Source organism: Sciurus carolinensis, chromosome 18 (assembly GCF_902686445.1).
Source record: "Sciurus carolinensis chromosome 18, mSciCar1.2, whole genome shotgun sequence".
NCBI lineage: Eukaryota > Metazoa > Chordata > Mammalia > Rodentia > Sciuridae > Sciurus > Sciurus carolinensis.
This window is the reverse complement of record NC_062230.1, coordinates 19,412,520-19,418,519: the sequence shown is the minus strand read 5'-3', so window position 1 is coordinate 19,418,519 and position 6,000 is coordinate 19,412,520.

Below are 6,000 nucleotides of genomic sequence, written 5' to 3'. Positions count from 1 at the left end.
TAAATAACAACTGCTAACATTTATGGAACTAGGTGTCAACCCTTCTGTTAGGTCCCCAGATCAGGCAGATCTCTGGTCTCTCTCTCCCTAATACCAGCTTCTCTCTTCTGAGCCCCACTGTGAGTGAGCTTGAGAAGCTCTCAGTGATGCAGATGAATGTGAACCTCCATTTAACAAAGCAATGGGTCTGTTGGAGTATACAGTAGAAATGTTTAGAATTTTGAAAGGAGAGAAATAGGTTAACAGATATTTATGGACACCCACCTTCACTTGTCCTTATACATTTCCCAGAGGTTGTGGATGTTGCTCTGTGGCAGAGGGCTTGTATAACATGTGCCAGGCCCTCTAGGCTCAATCCCCAGCAACAAAAAGAAGAAAAGAGAAAACACTTCCCATGCCTGCTGGGCGATTAGACCAGACAGTCTCTAGGAGAACTGGGTACTGTTACTCAAACTCACCACTTTTCAGGTTAATGCAGGAATAACAGGGAGGTAGGATGCTAACTGCTAGGGGCTTAGGTGAATGTATGAGCAGCTTGGTATTTGCTAGTACCCTATTTTGTTACCTAAGAAAATCAGTTTATTTTATCCCAAATCTCCTCACCCCATCAGTATCTGAGGACAAGCAATTTGTAGATTCCTTTAGATTCTGAGCCCTCATGCTGGGGATCACAGAGCCACACCGTCACTTTCCTGGGGAAGAAAGAAGGGAGGAATAGGTGTGGAATAAGACCTGAGAATGATTAGAGCCACCCCACAAGGTGTGGGAACAGGCCAATTAAATAAAGAATAGTTAAAACACACACAGTTTTTCCATATGTGTGAAGATATTCACTCCAAAGGAATCTACTGAAATCTTGTTTGTAGATCTAGAGAATGGAAATGTCTCAAGTGTTCAAAATAGGGGATCAGTTAAGTAAATCTTTAGAGGCTAGTTGCAGTGGCTCACGCCTATAATTCCAGCTACTGGGGAAACTGAAGCAGGAGGATTGCAAGGTTGAGGCCAGTCTGGGTAATTTAGTGAGACCCTGTCTCAATTTTTTTTTTTTTTTTTTTTTTTTTTTTTTTTTTTTTTTTTGCTGCACAGTGATTTTAATTCAGCAGTGCTTAACCACTGAACTACAACCCCAATCCTTTTCATTTTTTATTTTGAGATAGGATCTCAGTAAGTTGCTTAGGGTCTTGCTAAGTTGCTTAGGACCTCAAACTTGGAATTCTCCTGTTTTAGCCTCCTGAGTCATTGGAATTACAGGTATGCACCACTACTCCCTGCGTCAATTAAAAAAAAAAAAAAAAAAAAAGGGCTGGGGGCATATGTAGCTCAGTGTTAGAATGCCTGCCTAACATGCACAAGGTCCTGGGTTCAATATCTAAAACTACAAAAAAAAAAAAAAAAAAGTCTTGACAAAGTCACATAATGGATTAGTATGACCTTTAAAAATGTGAAGTGTAGCTGCACCTCATGGCACATACTTGTAAACTCAGAGACTTAGGAGGCTGAGATAGGAGGATTGCAAATTCAAGGCCAGCCTCAGCAATTTAGCAAGGCCCCAAGCAACTCAGTGAGACCCTGTATCTAAATAAAAAAATACAAAAAAGGGCTAGGGATGTGGTTCAGTGGTTGAGTGCCCCTGAGTTCAATCCCTGCTACCAAATAAATAAATAAATAAAATTAAAATTAAAAATTAAAAGGACTGGGGATGGAGCACAGTGTTAAAGCACTCCTGGATTAAATCCCCAGCACCCCCAAAACAAACAAACAAAAAACAAACAAAACAAAACAAACAAAACAAAAATAAGGTAGATCCCAGTGTGTAGATCTCGGGTAGTCTTCAAGAATTATCATTAATAAGTAAATGGTGATGTCTCATATTCCTGAATAGGGAGAGACTCACTATTGTAAAAATATAGATTCTTTCCAAATTGATCTGTAAGAGAAAATGCAATGCTAAAAAAAAAATTACAACAGGGTTTTCATGAAATTTGCCAAGTGGGTTAAGAAAATATGAAAAGATAAAGAAGAACAAAAAGATACTTTTGAAGAAAACTAAAGAGAGAAGACTTGCTGTATTAGAATTGTTATAGTTGTAGTGACGAAGACAATGTAGTGCTACCAGGGAAAGGAATTTACCAATATTGACTAATTTTTTTTTGATAAATGACAGGAGTGGCACGACAAATCAAAGAAGGGACTATTCAATAAGTGCAACTGGAAAAAAAAAGTCATCTATATGGGAAAAAATGAAATTAGAGCAGAGCTTCACACTACACACAAGTCAATAGCAGATATGAAGACTGCACCAAAAAGCAAAACTAAAACTTTTAGAAGAGAAATAAAGAAATTTGGGGGCTGGGGATAAATAACTCCATGGTAGAGCACTCACCCAGCATATATGCCAGGCCCCGAGTCCAGTCCCCACAAATGGGTGGAAGGGTGTGAGGGGCAGGGAGTGAAGAAGAAGAAGCAAAGAAAGGAAGGAAGAAAATAAAGGAATGAATTTCTGACTTTGGAATGATGAAGAATCTTTTAGAACACAAAAGGTAAAAACAAACACAAAAGAGTAACTGTAAAAGAAAACTAGGGAGTTGGGGATGTAGCTCAATAACAGAGGGCTTGCTTGGCATGTGCAAAAGCCCTGGGTTCCATCCCTCACACTGCTTAGAAAAAGAAAATAGTGATATATAAAACTGTATTAAAGAAAATAAAATTAGGACTGGGGATATAGCTCAGTTGGTAGAGTGCTTGCCTAGCATGCACAGGGCCTGTGGTTCAATTCCCAGCACCACCAAAAAAAAAAAAAAAAATTATAATCCATAAATCTAAGAATATACATTGTAAATACAGATAAACATTCAAGGGACTGGGGTTGTGGCTCAGTGGTACAGCACTTGCCTTGCATGTGTGAGGCACTGGGTTCAATCCTCAGCACCACATAAAAATAAATAAAAGTTATTGTGTCCATCTACAACTAAAAAAAATACTAAAAAAAATTCAAGAACATATTTGAGATAACCTAAATGCCTTCTAAAAATCAATAAAGGACAAAAGTCAGTAGGAAAACTCAGCAAAGTCTTTTTTTTTTTTTTTTTCTTTTGTACCAGGGATTGAATCCAGGGGCAATTAACCACTGAGTCCCATCCCCAACCCTTTTTAACTTTTTATTTTGAGACAGGATCTCACTAAGTTGCTTAGGGCTTTACTGGATTGCCGAAGCTGACTTTGAACTTTTGATTCTCCTGCCTCAGACTCCCTAGCTGCTGGGATAACAGTCATATTCCACTGCCTGGCTCAGTTGAAGTCCTGAAAATACATTTCAAAAAAATTGGAGGGGCTGGGGGTATAGCTCAGTTGGTAGAGTGCTTGCCTTACAGGCACAAAGCCCTGGGTTCAATCCCTGGCTCCACCAAAAAAATAAATAGAATAAATAAATAAATAAATAAATAAAAATTGGAAACATGGCTTAAGAGCTTATGAAATATTCAACATCATTAGTAATCAAGGAAATACCATTTTATACCCAGTATTTGGGGAAAATTAAGGTGATAGTACCAAGTACTGGAGATGATCAATAGCTCTCCTGTACATTATTGGTGTACACACTCATACAGACATTTTGAGGAAGAACATAAACTTTATCATCTTTTTGTAAAATTAAACATTTTCATACCTTTCGATACCAGAAATTGAACCCAGCTGCACTTTACCACTGAACTTTCTTTTAAACAAGTTTTATTTTAAAAGAGGATCTTGCTAAACTGCTGAGATTTACCTTGGACTTGTGGTCCTCCCACCTTAACCAGTCCAAGAGCTGAGACTAAGTGTGTGTTACCATCCCTAGCCTAAAATTCTTTTTTGGGACTCACCATATAACTCTGTGGTAGAATGTGTGCTTAGCACACAAATAGTCTTGGGTTCAATTCCCAGCACTAAAACACACACACACACACACACACACACATACACACACACCAATAAACTTTCTTTAAATTTTTAAAAATTGTCAATGAACCTTTATTTAATTTATTAATTTATTTATATATGATGCTGAGAATCAAACCCAGTACCTCACACATGCTGGGCAAGCGCTGTACCACTGAGCTACAAACCTGGCCCCATAAAGTCCTTTAAGAAAAAAAGAAAAGCATACGGTATGCTATCTTTTGTGTCATAATCATTACAAACACCCATTGGCCATACACATAAAATTCTATATTCAGTCAGGTGGGCTGGTGCACACCTATAATCCCAGTGGCTTGGGAGGCTGAGACAGGAGGATGGCAAGTGCAAAGCCAGTCTCAGCAATTTAGCAAGGCCCTGAGTAGCGTAACAAGATCCTGTCTCAAATTAAAAAATAAAAAAGGGATGGGATGGGGATGTGGCTCAGTAGTAAAGTGTCCCTGGATTCAATCCCTGGTATAAAAAACAAACAATAACAACAACAAAACACCTCTTAGTTTTACTCAGGATAGAAATGTACATGGTTGTCCATCACAGTATTGTACAAGGTTTCCTATACATCATGGTACACCCACACAACTGACCATTAGGCAGCTATTTAGAAGTATGAAATACATCTTCATGTATTGACCTATTAAGATATTAAGATATCCTACAGATTACAGATATTAAGATATCTGTAAGATAAAAAGGCAAAATGTAGAACAGTATATCATTTGTAGGGATAAAAGACACATACTCATGGACAATTTCTGGAAGGAAATACAAGCAATTATTAATTAATATTGGCTACTTCTGGGCAGACTCACTAAGGAGCTGAGAGGAAGAGAATTATTTTTAGACTTACACTTCCTAATATTAAATTTTATTTTTACAAGGATTTTATACCTCTATAATAATTATTTATTTTTGCACTGTAGGGGCTTGAACCCAGGGTCACTCTACTACTGAGTTACATCCCCAGAAGTTTTAATTTTTTTTTAAATTTTAAGACGGGTTCTCATTAAGTTGTGAAGGCTGGCCTCGAACTTGAGATCCTCCTGCCTCAGACTCCTGAGTTTCTGGAATTACAGGTGTGTGTGACCACGCCTGGCTCATGCTCATTCTCTTAAGTTATAAATCTGAATCATATGAAATACATTTGCTCTGTACCCTGCTGTTTTCATGTTTCAAGTCACTACATCATTCTTCCTAATGGTTGCACATTTTCCCATAAGACCATAATTGAACCAAGCAATCTCTTACTGCTGCAGTTTTAAATTGAGATATATAACACATACAAGAACCTATAAAAATATATACTTTAAATTGCATAAAGGGAGGTGCTGGGGCTGTATTCAGTGGCAGAGTGCTTGCCTGGCATGTGTGAGGCACTGAGTTTGATCCTTAGCACCGCATAAAAATGAATAAAATATGGCACATTTTCCATCTACAACTACAAAAAAAATTTTTAAATAAAATAAAATGCATAAAGGGGGCTGGGGTTGTGGCTCAGTGGTAGCGTACTCGCCTAGCATGTGTGAGGCCCTGGGTTCGATCCTCAGCACCACATAAAGATAAAATAAAAGTATTGTGTTCACCTACAACTAAACAATATAAAAAAAATAAATAAAATGCATAAAGGTTGGGACCGCAGTTGTGACTCAGTGGTAGAGTGCTTGCCTGGCACGTGTGAGGCACTGGGTTTGATCCTCAGCACCACATAAAAATGAACAAAATAAGGGTACTGTGTCCATCTGCATTTTTAAAAAATGCATAAGGGAATGCCTATAATCCATGCCTGTAATCCCAGTGGCTTGGGAGGCTGAGGCAGGAGGATGGTAAGTTGAAGGCCAGCCTCAGCAGTTTAACAAAACTCTAAGCAATTTAGGGAGACTCTGTTTCTAAATAAAAATATAAAAAAGGGTCTGGGGATATGGTTCAGTAGGTAAGTGCCCCGGGTTCAATCCCTGGTTAAAAAAAAAAAAAAAAGCCCCCAAAAGAATACACTTTCATTACCTCTACCCTAAAAATACTTTTTGTGGTTGTTTTTAAGGCCTAAAA